The 15,273-nt window shown below is 41.6% G+C and overlaps 1 protein-coding gene across 5 annotated transcripts in view; it reads right to left on the bottom strand.

The window, feature by feature from the left end:
* Window positions 1–15,273, bottom strand: part of LOC127511094 (guanylate-binding protein 1-like) — a 290,795-nt gene that overhangs the window by 97,911 nt on the left and 177,611 nt on the right. The window lies entirely within an intron of this gene.

The raw sequence follows: 15,273 nt of genomic DNA on the forward strand, positions 1-15,273 counted from the left end.
AGTAACCTCAGTAAACAAAGCAGCGCTGCTTATAAACACAACGCCTTACATGGAGGGAAGATAAAAAGAAAATGCCATCAAAACTTTTCTCAAGTCAGTCAGTTCCCTTCAGAGATACATTCATAGAATTAATTTATACTTTAATTCATCATTTCATATAATTTCCATCAGCACTTGCTTGTAAAACCTCTCACTTCTTTCCGTCATTTTTTCAAACGAAACGAAACCTACCGTGTCTGCGTGAGACTGTTGCTTACTTTCATCATTTTAATGCTGATTAAAAATATTAAACTGAGATATACTAAACGTCAGAAATTGCATCATGGTTTATATGATGTTTTATATTATTTCAGCACCTGTGTACTTATCAGTTTGACAGAATTTTCTACTTCAATGTGCCATAAAAAGTCAAACATTTTTCTTTTTTATCATTGCTTTTTTTTTAAGAAAAATAGCAACCTACACATATAGAAACAACAGCTACATGTCACAGTTGTAATATAAATCTATAATGAAAATATATTCCCTTAATAGATTATAAATTATAAAAGTTAGCCAAATTGACCACAATTAATACAATAAAATGTGATAAATTCTAGTAAGGGTGGGTCATGAATAGTTTAAAAAGCTTTCTAATAAATGTTGGCACAAGATGATGTTTTTTCCTCTTTTCATCAGTATTTTGTTCATCATCCTAGATCATGTTTGACTTTCTCTATAGCCTAGCGTTTTAAAGCATTTAACTCTCGATAGAATTAAAATGGATCGCATTTTTTCATCAGTATCACGATAGGAATGGCTCATGGAAATCTTATCACATTTTTGGACCGTGATAAGATTCAGAGTAGGTCTATAGAGTACCTCAGGGATGATGTGTTTTTGCAGGCCAACCCGGAAGTTAGCGGCGCACGGGTTCCCTCGATTGAAAGCCTATGCATTTTTCCCATAGACTTTTGGAAAATCGCAAAAAATAAGCTCTGTGTTTAACAAAGGGTTATGACACTTACACGTTTTGTCTATCAAGATAATCTTTACAAGTTAACACAACATTTATACATTTTGAAGCCTAAATAAAGTCGTCAGATATAAAAAGCTAACAGTAGGCTATAAATGGACTACAGCACACCATGGTCGCGGATCAACGTCACGCTTCCTCAAACTTTATTTAAAAACATGCTCGCTGATTATGATCTGCGCTGTGTATGAATACTTATCCACTTTTTCATGAGAAATGCTGTCTAAATGTCCTGTTTGTCATGATGATGTCTAAAGTCCCCGCCAAAGGAAGTAGTCCCTTTTAGCAACTTGTTAGCAACCGCCGTTTTTAAGACACAACAAAGGTTTAAAAAATCACAAGCGGGTTATAACTGGTGTGTTTTATGTCATAGATCAAAACGTGAAAATATTTAGAGGCTTTGTTAACCACAGACCTTATTTCAGGCGATTTAGCAAAAACCCATTCAAAAAACCCATAGACTTTGGGGCGATGGAACTGGAAGTCCTAAAATGCTAACTCGCTTCCGGGTTTTGCCTACAAAAACACGTCATACCTGAGGTACTCTATTTCCCTTATCCCTAAACCCAACAAAGATAGTTCTTCTATTGACAATTGGCACCCTATTTCGCTTCTTACTGTAGATTATAAAATTCTGACTTCGGTTTATGCCAATAGATTAAAATTAAATCTCAACTCTATAATATCTGAAACACAGTCTGTTTTTTTTAAAAGGCCGTCATATATCCAACAATATAAGATTGGTCCTGGATTTGTTGGATTACACAGATTCCATGCACTCTCGTGGTCTCTTTTTTTATTTTTACAAAGCCTTTGACACAATTGCACACTATTTTCTTTTAAAATCACTTAAGTTGTTTGGTTTTGGGAATTCTTTTTCTATTTCTATGTTTTTATAAAGGAATAAACAGTTCTTTTGTTATTAATTATTAATTACTACCACACTGTAGTATATATTTAGATGATTTAGTGTTCACCAATTTTCATGATCATTGCAAAATAACAAACTCTGTCTTAAAGTAACTCTTGCAAACATTACTATTTCGCTTTCAGCTACATTTAATTGTAGTTACATCTAAACCATTGGCAACTTATTATTCCCTTTTGCTATAAAACACTTTCCAACTTCACAAATCCTTACCTTTCTTTTCGATCACTAATTAACCTTGGTCCACCTGACCTCTGACGAGGCTATTAACACAAACCTGGGGAAACAAACACACATTATGCATTACCGCCACCTTGTGGACTAAGCTACAAAACCCTCATTTTTTTTCTTTGCAATCTCAGTTGAGAAACTATCTTGCAACACGTTAGGAAAATGTACCTGTGCTGGAACACATTCATTAGACCGACTTAACTTCATGATTCCCATATTCCTGTAGCCACATTACAGTGCAATAATGGAACTTCCCATTATACTTATTTACAAGCATAACAAGACCCCTTTAAACCAGTAGTTCCCCCCAAAAATGAACATTCATCATTTACTCATGTCATTCCAAACTGGTATGACTTTCTTTTTTTTTTTTTGAAGAACACAGAAGGTATTTTAAGGAATGTCTCATCTGTCCATATATTAAAAGTCAGTAGGGTCCAAAAGTTTCAGTCTTCAAAAATGACATTAAGGTAGCATAAAATAAATCCATACAATTCCAAGGGGGGTAATCTAAGTCTTCTGAAACCATAAATAATATGATGGCATGTTTAGTCACATGACATGCATGAGCCAGTGAGGTTTGATGTTATTGACATGTCACCATATTTAATTTAGAAACAGGTCTAGAAATAGAAGAGTATCTTTGATAAATGAATATCTTCGTTTGTGTTATGCAAGAGAAAATCATACAAGTTTGGAAAGACATGAGGATGAGTAAACAATGAAAGAACTTAGATTTTTTGGGTGAACTATCCCTATAAATCTAGGCATTGATGAAATAATGCTGACATTTATAAATGAACCCGTAATCATACCATGTAAGATTTTAACCCTCAGTCTCACCACTTCACTGATACTGGATTCATATCTGTTTACTTGATGATTTATGTGATGTTTCTCCTGTCATTGGTTTGTCCTTTAGCACCAGCTGAAGGAGACGCAGAGGTTGTTCCAGCAGAGGATCCAGCAGAGAGAGAAAGATCTTCAGCACCTGAGAGAGGCTGTGGAGTCTCATAAGGTGAGTCTGGAGAAGAAGAGAAGTTTGAGAAGTCTCAGTCAGGATTCACTGAAGCCACTGTGTGATTGTGATGTGTGTCCTAACAGCGCTCTGCACAGACAGCAGTGGAGGACAGTGAGAGGATCTTCACTGAGCTCATCCGCTCCATTGAGAGAAGCCGCTCTGAGGCCACACAGCGGATCAGAGATCAGGAAAAGACTGCAGTGAGTCGAGCTGAAGGACGACTGGAGCGACTGGAGCAGGAGATCAATGATCTGAGGAGGAGAGACGCTGAGCTGGAGCAGCTTTCACACACACAGGATCACATCCATTTCCTGCAGGTAACAGAGATCTAGAAGAACAGGATCATAGTGGACTTGAGCAAGAGACTCACAGAGAAACATTTCATGAGAGCAGAATGAGCCGTTGACTGAAGTGTTGATCTGTGTGTTCGGTTATTATATAGTCATCAGTCAGACTCTCATCTGATCTTCTTCTTTTGAAAGAGACGCTCTTACAAATGCAGTTAAGCTCTGGAAATCTCTTAGGAAACATTTTCCTGAAAGATATATTGAGCTTCCAGACAGCAACAGCTCAAAACTTCACTAATATTGAAACTTTTTTTTATAACAATGTGAAATCAATGAACTTGATGGTATCAGTTTCACCCAGCTAGATTTCCCATCATCTCTTTACTTATCTTTTTACAATGTTTAACTTATACTACAAATTTTGATTGTTTACCAAAATCATATAATCTTTAAACCTGCTGAAACCTTTTATAATAATTTTCATTAACACATTAATGAATTTGACAGTGAAGTCCTCAAACAGGAAGTGAGGCTGTATATTAGCATCGCTTTAGTGTATTTAAACCACAAAACCTGACCTTGTGATCGTGTCCTAAGAGTCCTTGTGAATTTCAGAGCCACTAACTGCTCAAAAGTTATAAATAATGGTCAATCTACTCGTTGCCTTTGAACTGCTTTTCCTAATCAAATCTACTCAATCCTGCCATGTGACACTATTGATACTGTAAAGACCACCCGTCAGTCAAAAATGGATTCCGACAGCCAGGGCGAAGGTATAATGCGTGTATGTCTTTTCAGCGCCCCTGTGAAGTTCACTTAATTTTCAGAATTTAGTTTCAATTTTACTTTAGCTGCGTACTTAATCTGACTCCAATTTCAAATGATTATTACTCTTAGATCGTGTTTCTAATTAGGAATTCTGGGTATCCCGTACTTTCAATTATTCGTTCATTACGAATATCACACAGGAAGTTACATCAGCCTTATGTACTTCCATGATCACAAATTCATCAGTTTCCGATACTTAGTCAGAAGGTGCAGAGTTTACTAATGCATTTGAGTTTAACCACCACATGCTTGTTCATACAAAAACACAGTTTTCTTAGTAACAATACTGCAACTTGCTAAGTCAGTGATAGACAGAAATCCGAAGGTCTCACATTGAGCCTTTAGTTTGACCAATCCTGATGCAGATTTGTGGAAATATGTACTCCGATAATCTACTGGTCATGATGATTTCAGAAGAATCCAGAGTAAATCAAATATAACATTTTATTTGTCAGGTAAAAATGTATCATGCCAATTACATAGACAATTAGAAGCCAATTCAGAAGTAATAAACAAATAACATTAATTGCTCAAAGATGACTCTAAGAGTAAGAAATACATATACACACAATAATGTGTGAGTGTCTTCAGACATTCACCCATCTCTGCATGGGGGTTTCTGGCTACAGAAGATCCCACATGACTGCTTTGCTCTTTCCCTTAAATACCCAGACCAGAACAAAAGGATTGTAAATATTTACTACACCAACACCTGTTTTGGAGGGGGGGAGAGGAGTGAGTTATCAGATATCTTGAAAAGACAACACCCAAAAAGGAGAACAGAATTCTCCGTAGTTTTCAATCTTTTTCATAACTCAAGTGACTGCTCTGACATTGAGACCATTTTACCAATCGCTCTGAGACATTTAAAATGATACCAAACATAAAAGTGAGATACACAAGATATCATACATAGAATATGCATTCTTGGAGAATTTTTAGTGACTTGAAAAAGGGGAACAGATCACTTGATCTGTTACATTTATGTTATTGTCAGATGTTTGATCATCAAGTGTTTTCCTAGAAAGTTCACATATAGTGTAAGTGTCAAACACTAGAACTTATAGCTCTAACATGATATAATGAACATGAGAAGAATGAAGCTGATGCTGTGAAAGTGCTGGATTGAGGAGAGTTACTAAAGATCAACAAGAACTGCTCAAATCTGACAGTAGTGCAGGTTATTGGCTGAAGTGTGGAGGTGATGAGCTTTGATTTCTGTTTTCTGTAGAGTTTCCAGTCTCTCTCAGCTCCTCCTGAATCTACAGACGTAAATGACGATCCCTTCAGTTCTCTCTCCTCTTTTGATGGTGTGAGAGAATCTGTCCGTCAGCTGAGAGACAAACTGGAGGATTTCTGCAAAGAGGAGCTCAAGAAGATCTCTGACAGAGGTAAAGTCCTGGAGATTCATCTGCTCTCAGAAATGATCCTCCATCATCTCATATCATGTAGAAGATCATATTAGAAATGTCTTAGGAATGGATGCAGGGATCATTTTCTCTTGACATGATAATCACACTCTTCATGTCTGTTGATTTACACAGTCACTTCCACCAAAATTGTTCCCAGGACCAGGAACGACTTCCTACAGTGTAAGTCACTAAGAAAACAAGCAGTGTTCAAAATAATCTTATTTCAAACCAAAAATAAGCTATAAATTCTTGTTTTCAGTTTGGATTAAGATTATTTTGCTTACCCCATTGGCAGATTATTTTGCTTGTTTTAAGGAAAAACTCACTTAATTTTGACTTATTTTTCCTGAAAACAAGAAAATAAATTTTACTTGTCTAGAAAATGCTTCTTGATCTAAGAATTTTTTGATATTTGGACTAGAAACAAGATAAAAATTCTAAGTAAGAACAGCATTTTTTTTTTCTTGAATAAAAAGTAATTTGTTGTAAAATTGGCAAATTGTCAGTTTATTAATAAATGTAAAATATATAAACCCAGATCATGTGATCATACTGTAAACTCTTGATCAGTGAAAGTATGAGCACAATTATTCTAATCTAATTGTAAGGACACTGAGGCGGCATTAGAATCCATGTGCAGTGTTTAATGTATCCACAGCAAACAAATCCAAAACAGCAGGCAAATATTCGTAAACGTGAGGCAGGCAGAGGTACAAACACAGTAAGGCAGTCCAATCCAGGCAACAGAACAGTGGGCAATCCAAAAGGCAGTAAACCGGTGAAACAGGCAATGATCATACACAATAAGGCAAAATAATAGCAATGGGAAACTGCTCGGTAAGGCAGACAGGCTGGCAATACTTCGCAATGTACAAAGAGCAAGGCCATGCTTAAATGTCCACCAAACAGGAAGTAACCAGTGAAGCAGAGGGAGCGGCATACAGTCAGTACTCGGGAGAGGGCTCCCTCTGCTGGCGTGGCGTTACACTAATCCAGTTTACTTTAAATAAACCTCCTCCTGAACAGAACTGAATTTACAGACCTGATGCTCTGACAACTCTGAGAAAAGATAAAAACAACAAGGATCGAGTCAATCATCATCAGTTCAATCCAGATAACTCAGAAATATATTAGAACACAAATAATTCAATATATTAATATACTCAACGTCACAGTAGAGCTGGCTGTAGCAGAGGTTTTTTTTTTTTTTGCTGCAGGGGACAGATGCCCTGGGCGACCAGCAGTCTGAGGGGTAGTCCACGAGTGACTCTGGTAGCACACTGGAGCAAGCTCTTGATTGCCTCAGTCTACTTATGAACTGTGAAGAACTGCATATTGCGAGATGGGTTCATGAGAAAGCGCACTTTGACGACATCTCGTACCTCTGCAAGGTTCAGCTAGGGGGTGCTTCCGGACCACCAGGGTGGACATCATCTGGCCGAGTGCCTGCACTGTGAATTTAAACACAGTCAGTCACAGTGTGCAGTTCCTGCATCAACCCTGGCTCAGAACTACCCTTGTGCATTATGGGTGCTTTGGCCTTCCGTAGACTTGCAGGGTGGCCATCTCATGCAGGGCAGAGGCGGCCTGCCAGCAGCACTGCTGCCCCACTATCGAGGATAAAGACAGAGGACTATTTCACTTTTTGCATTCCATATTAGTTGGTGCCGAGACTTTGTTTGAACTCTGTGGAAGTAAATAAATGTACGATCCTCAGCAAAACCGACCCTATACTATACTGTGTTACAGATATCATTTTGAACCTTTTCAGAACAAGACACAGCTGGCCATACTGTCTGAACTGTCCTCAAAATATGAGGAGTTTGGTGTCTGTACCCAACTATGAGTATGCTGGCTTCCATTGCCCTGATGGTCCCGGTCAGCAGTGTAAACTGTAAGAGGGACTTTTTCACAGTGGGATTTGCTGCTTTAAGCTATCACTTTTAAAGCCTAACAGTTAATGTATTTGTAACCCACCTATAGGTAAATACACAACTCTAGGTTCGTAAGAGGTTCAGACATTGCAACACAAATGAACAGTTTCAATATAGGAAAGAAAATTATATTGTACAAAGTCACAATAGAATGTAGCCAGCTTACAAACAAAATGAAATAAAACCCCCTTTTAAACTAATGTTGGTGTGTGCGTTAATCAGTGTATGTGTATCGTGCATGGCCAGTGCAGGACCAGTCTTTCAAAAATGGCCAAAATCAAAATTGTCCTCTTTGTTGGTAACAGTCCTACCTCGTAATGTTTCTCACGGTTTGAAGTTCAAGTTCGCAGAGACTCCAGAAGATCCAGTTGGATGGCTCGCCATCTAAGGTTTCACATCCCTCACCGATCAACGAACAGAATCCTCTCGTTACTAAAAGACCTGACCAAGATATGCAAGAAACCTGATTAATTAAACTGAAGAACAATCAATGCCGTTCCACTGCGATCTTTCTACTATATATATATATATATATATATATATATATATATATATATATAACTTTTTCTGATCAGCAGTAAGATGTGCTCTCACTCTCTCTACCTGATTTGATCTGTTTTTTACATGGATCGGCACTGAGCCGATTCAACCAATGGACAATGCAGTAAGGCGGGACAAAGGTAATACAACATTTTGATTGGCTTAGAGAGGGAAAGAAAGAAATCAAAGTGTTTGTTTTTTTTTCCTTAAACATATTTTATAACTGGGTTACATATTTGCAGGTCAAGACCAAGGAGACCATCTTGCAGCCTGCATACGGATCTCGAAAAATGGATCAGACGTTTCTGACTTCCCATATCAAGAGGCTCTGCACACAGAAACATTCAGGAGCATAGAAACTTATCAATGCTGCCCCACGACTGTTAGTAATAACATAGCTTCGCTACTGAATCGCTACATTATATTTCTCAGCAATGAGGGGGTTACATGATCGCTATTTTGGATGTAATTAACCTCACAGCTTCGTTGTTAATAAAGAAAGAAGCTGAACAGATGCAGGTATGAATCTCTCTTTCAATAATTAATTCATCAATTCAAATAAATGTAATCTTACGGACTACTTTATGTCATCTTAATGCACCTCACAGAGGCAACCACCCTCTGCTTCACGTCAAGCGGTTCTTTGCCTCCACAGTGTGCATTAAAATTGTAATTGTAATTTATGCACAGCTAGCCGTGGATTGTCCCTTACTTCAACCCAAACTGTTTCCAAAAATATGTAAACATCTCAATAAAAAAACTTATCCTTGTTCCTGCCTACCCTATATACAAACAATATGTATAAAAAAAATTAATCATACACCCCCCTCAATCAACCAATCACAGCACTGGAATGGAGAAGTGCCAAATTGCAATTTCCTCTTCATCAGAAAGGGATAAAGGGACCCTTTCAACAGACACTCCTTGTTCTGAGTCTCTGGTTCATCCAGTGAGACATAATATGCTGTTTTGAGTCTCCCCTCGAGTGAGACAGAACAGATCAACCAGTTCTGAGTCTTCGGTTCATTCAGTGAGACGTAACAGATACAACACCACTCTGAGTCTCATGCCTGTGAAGGTGAAACTGTAACATTCCGAGCCTCTGGTTCATCCAGAGAGACAACAACAGATCCCATGATCTGAGTCTACAGCTTGTGAGGAAGCAAGAGATATGACCACGTTCTGAGCCTCCAGCCTGTGTGGAAAGAGACATTAACAACACTACGTTCAGAGTTTCCATCCAGAGAGACAGTAACAACTACAGAAATCCAAAAGTGGATTGACCAAGTTCTGAGTGTCTGGCTCAGAGAGGCAGATGAAAAACAGACACATTTGCAACAAGGTTAAGCTCAGGCGAGCAAACCTTCACTTCAAGGTACCTTCGTTTGCGTGTTCCAGATTGTTAAGGTCCTTCTGCACCTATGCCAGGGTCTCATCTGCGTGTTCCAGATTTTAGGACTCTTTGTGCTCCAGGAGATCAGCATCCCGCAGAGCTTCGTGTTCAAGACTGTTGAAACAGATTCTGGCTCCTCTCCCCACTGCATTGTCACCCGGCACAACCAGTGGAAGACGTCATCATCATCGAACTCAACCAAGTGGAACATAAACATCGCTTAACCAAACCTCTTTCCAGAGACCTTGGCATTGTTGTATATCATCAGTATATGATTTCTGATTAAATTCACATTAGATGTAATATAGCTGATGTTAGTTAATAACAAAAAAATTGTTCATTTGTTTGGTGCATACTAAGGTTCGCCACCTTATTTTTTTTTTCAGAGAAACTATCTTTCCATAAGATAACGTAACTCTTCTATACTCAACATACATTCAACTTAATCACTTGTATTTTATGTTTCATACGCACTTTATTCCTTTATCATTCCTGGTATTCATTTAGTAGTTGTGTTAGTTATTCTTGTTTATCTTTTGTTAATAAAATTTATTTTATTACACTTCTGTGTCTTCCTTGTGCTGATAATACAGAAGAGGCTCTACAAGTTAGCAATCTCACCAATCTTTCAGATAAACCAGCTGACCACTTTATATTAATTCTAAATGAATGAAAAGCCCCTGTTGGGAGTATTCTTACTGCCAAGGTAAAAGACCTTGACTGGTGGCCTGAACTAGGAGAGGGGGAAGTGGTCATCTGATGTACACATAATCACACCTTAAGAGCAGCGGTGACATTATTACCAATCACTATTTTACTTAGTGTCCTTGGATGGGCGAAAGTAAAATCACTACATAAGTCTTCTTACCATCAGTTTGGAATGATCTTGTGACGCAGACTCAGGTTGATTGGGATCCACAAGCGGTTTATTAGCAAACAGCAAACTCACAGTACAGGCAGGCGTGGGTCGAATCACCAGGGTAAACAACAGTGTCAGAGACAGTCCTATGATCGTGGTCAGAACCGGGCAAGAGATCGGGGCAAGCAGCAAACAATCAAAGACGCAGTCCAGGCAAACAAAGGGTAACAGGCAGGCGACAAACAATCCAAGGTCAGTAATCCAAACAAGGTCTTCCCGGGTGTGTCCTATGGAACTCTGTGATGAGATTGGGGTTGAGGATATCATCCACATTGACCCAGGACCTCTCCTCCGGACCGCACCCCTCCCAATCTACCAGGTATTGCATCCGGCATCCCCAGCGTCTGGAATCTAGCAAATCTCGCACCTGATATGCTTCCTCGCCGTCGATGATCATGGGAGGGGGGCCTGATTTGTCATCCTCCGCCTCCACTCTCGGGCCACCAGCAGGTTTCAACAGGGATACATGAAAGGTGGGAGAAATATGATAATTAGTAGGCAGTTGGAGTCGATATGACACTGGATTAATTTGTCTCAAAATTTTGAAGGGACCCACATACCTGGGACTGAGTTTCTTGCAAGGTAAGCGCAGCCGAAGGTCCCAGGTTGAAAGCCACACCCACTGTCCAGGCAAGTAGTTGGGGCTGGATCGACGGTGACGATCAGCTTGCACCTTACTCCTGTTTATGGCCCGTTGTAAGTGGACATGGGCCTGATTCCATACGGCCTCACTCCGACGGAACCAATCATCCACAGCAGGAACCTCAGACGGCTCACCCGACCAAGGAAACAGAGGAGGTTGAAACCCCAAAACGCACTGAAAGGGTGTTAGTTTCGTGGAAGGCTTGACAATAGAATTTTGTGCATATTCTGCCCAGGGAAGAAAGCGGCTCCAATCGGATTGGTTCTGCTGGCAGTACATACGGAGGAATTTGGTCATTTCTTGGTTAAGATGTTCTTTTTGACCGTTTGACTGGGGGTGGTAGCCTGAAGTGAGGCTTATGTTTACGCTGATTAAACGAAAGAAGGCCGTCCAAACCCTTGATGTAAACTGAGGGCCCCGGTCAGAAACTATATCTTCAGGGAGACCATAATAACGGAACACTTAGTGGAAAAGGTGTTCTGCTGCTTCAAAGGCTGATGGGAGTTTTGGTAAGGGTATCAACCAGCATGCTTTGGAGAAACGATCAATAACCATTAATATGGTGGTATTACCTTGTGAGACAGGCAAGTCGGTGATGAAGTCGATGGCTATGTGTGACCTAGGTCGTTGTGGTATGGGTAGTGGATGTAGTAGCCCTGCTGGTGGTCGCTTGGAAGACTTTGCTGCGGCACAGATGCGACAGGAGTTTACGAACGTTCTGGTGTCAGCTTGTAATGTTTCCCACCAGAACTGGTTTCGCAGCAGACGTACTGTTGCCGTAATACCTGGGTGGCCGGAGCTTGAGGCAGAGTGTACCCACCGAATTACCTTCTCTCTTAGATTGGGCGGAACATACTTGCCAGGTTTATTTCAGAGATGATATCCCACTGTACTGGAGCTAGAGTCAAGGAGGACTGAATAATGTAGTCTGGAGAGGGGTTCTGAGGAGTGGAGTCGTGTTGGCGGGATAGTGAGTCAGCTTTGGTGTTTTTTGATCCAGGACGATATGTGATTGAGAAGTTAAATCGAGTGAAGAACAGAGCCCATCTGGCTTGTCTGGGATTCAGTCTTTTGGCAGAGCGCAGGTACTCAAGGTTGTGATGGTCTGTCAGAACCAGGAATGGATGTGTTGCTCCCTCCAACCAGTGGCGCTATTCTTCAAAAGCAGCTTTTATGGCGAGTAATTCGCGGTTGCCAACGTCATAATTTTGTTCAGCGCCAGAAAGTTTCCGTGAATAATAGGCGCAGGGAAAGAGTTTAGGAGGATTGCCTTGCCACTGTGAGAGGATGGCACCAATGCCTGTATTTGAAGCATCTACCTCCACTATGAATGGGGTGTTTGGGTCGGGATGATGGAGGATGGGTGCAGAAGTGAAGCGTTTCTTTAATTCGTTGAAGGCTTGAGTGGCGTCAGAGGACCAGTGAAGCTTGGCATTCCCTTTCTTTACCATGGAGGTGAGTGGAGCTGCGATGGAGCTAAAGTTCCTGATGAATCTTCTGTAGAAGTTAGCGAATCCTAAAAATCTTTGTAGCTCCTTTATTGAAGTAGGCTGAGGCCACTTTAGCACTGCCCGTACCTTGCTTTCATCCATCGACACCCCCTCCGGGCTGATGATGTACCCAAGGAATGTAGTCGAGGTTTGATGGAATTCGCACTTTTCAGCTTTAGCAAAGAGTTTGTTCTCGATGAGACGTTTTAGGACTGCTCTTACCTGCTTGATGTGCTCCTCCTGGGTGTCAGAGTATATCAAGATGTCGTCAATGTATACAATTACACATTGATTAAGCATGTCTCTGAATATGTCATTTATAAAAGATTGGAACACGGACGGACTATTGGACAGCCCGAAGGGCATAACAAGATATTCATAGTGGCCACTGCTGGTGGAGAAGGCGGTCTTCCATTCATCCCCTGCCTGGATGCGAATGAGGTTATAGGCAGATCGTAGATCAAGCTTGGTGAAAATTTTGGCAGTTCTGAGCTGTTCCAATGCTGCTGGAACCAGGGGTAGTGGATATCTGAACTTGATCGTTATTTCATTTAACCCACGGTAATCGATACAAGGACGAAGGCCTCCGTCTTTCTTCTCCACGAAGAAGAACCCTGCTGCTGCTGGTGAGGTTGATGGGCAGATGAAACCTTTGGCTAACTCCTCCGCTATGTAAGTTTTCATGGCTTCAGCTTCAGGCTGAGACAGGGGAAAGATTCTGCCCCTAGGTGGTGTGGTACCTGGCAGGAGGTCGATGGCACAGTCGCTGGGTTGATGTGGTGGTAGTTGAGAGGCTCTAGTTTTGCTGAATGCTTCCAGTAGATAATATTCAGGGGGTACATTGGGGCCAGAATTGGTAATGTTGGTTATTGTGGTTGTTCTCACCGGGGTGGGGAGGATGGACTTTAAGCATGTGGAGGAGCAGATAGGGTCCCAACGAATGATCTGTTTTTCCCGCCATGATATCAGTGGATTATGATCCTGTAGCCAGGGTAAACCAAGAATGACTGGGTTGTGTGGGGAGTGGATGACAAACAGGCGAATTTTCTCAGTGTGTAGTGCTCCAACTTGCAGGGTGAGTTCAGAGGTGGTGTGCTGCACGTGACCGGTCCCTAGGGGGCATCCGTCTAACGCTGCCACTGCCAAAGGAGAGTTGCACGGTATTAGTGGTATTTTATGCACTTTGACTAAATTTTCATCAATGAAATTGCCTGCTGCCCCTGAGTCCAACAATGCTTTAGTAGACAGTGTGTTATCTTGGAATGTGAGTTGGACAGGTACGTCAATACAATGGGTAGTTTGGATGGAGGAAATCAGTAAACTCACCCTGCGAACCGGCGCTTGGGGAGGACGCGTCGGGCATTCAGCTCTCAAATGGCCCGCTTGTCCGCAGTATAAGCAAAGGCGGTTCCTGATGTGGCATTCACGCTCTTCAGCAGAGAGGTGTGTGCGTCCAATTTGCATGGGTTCGGCGACTTCGGCAGGTAGATCCGTTTGGCTGAGAGGATTGGTGACGCGGGTAGATCTACGTGAACGTATCAGATTGTCCAAACGGATGGCTAACTCAATGAACTGGTCCATCGTCATCCCCTCGTCGTGACAAGCAAGTTCGGACTGCAAATCCATATTCAATCCTTGTCGAAACAGCAGCTTTAGTGTATCTTCCACCCATACGGTCTGCGCAGCGAGCGTGCAAAAAGTTAGGGCGAATTCAGCGGCTGTGTTTCTCCCTTGCCGCAGCGCTAACAGCTGTTCCCCAGCGCTCTTTCCTCCTTCTGGGTGTTCGAACACTTCTTTCAAACGCTGCATGAACTCATTAAATGTGATGTTCAAACCTTGGTTGGCCCACACCGCTGTAGCCCAGTCCAGCGCTTTCCCGGTGAGTAAGGAGCACAGTAGAGAGATTTTGCTTTCATCTGTGGGGTATAGCGTGGGCTGCTGAGTGATAAACATGGAGCATTGCATGAGGAATCCCTTGCAACGCGTTGGTGTGCCATTGAATTTTTCGGGGAAAGCGAGGCGTGGATGGGTACTCACAGGGGTCGGAGACACCATTGCTGGCGTTGAGCTGGAGAACGTTGCTGAAGGGCCTGGATCAGATGCGGGTTGGTGCAGACTTTGAAGAGACTTCACCAGCTCCTCCGTTATGGTGGTGAGTCGGGCCAATTGTTGCTGGTGAGCTGCCAGCAAATTCCCTTGGGCTGATAACTCATTAGAGAAGTGCACGAGGACCGCTGGATCAGTTTGTGGCGAAGTATTCTGTGACGCAGACTCAGGTTGATTGGGATCCATAAGCGGTTTATTAGCAAACAGCAAACTCACAATACAGGCAGGCGTGGGTCGAATCACCAGGGTAAACAACAGTGTCAGAGACAGTCCTATGATCGTGGTCATAACCGGGCAAGAGATCGGGGCAAGCAGCAAACAATCAAAGACGCAGTCCAGGCAAACAAAGGGTAACAGGCAGGCGACAAACAATCCAAGGTCAGTAATCCAAACAAGGTCAATACACAGGCAGATAGAAAACAGGGAAAAAACGCTCAGAAATTGTTGCAGGGCAAACAATACTTCGCGAGGAGTGTGAGTGTGTGGCTTAAATAGCTGGCTGACGTGAAACAGGTGCGCCGTAATC

The sequence above is a fragment of the Ctenopharyngodon idella genome, chromosome 4, assembly GCF_019924925.1.
Source record: "Ctenopharyngodon idella isolate HZGC_01 chromosome 4, HZGC01, whole genome shotgun sequence".
Classification (NCBI taxonomy): domain Eukaryota; kingdom Metazoa; phylum Chordata; class Actinopteri; order Cypriniformes; family Xenocyprididae; genus Ctenopharyngodon; species Ctenopharyngodon idella.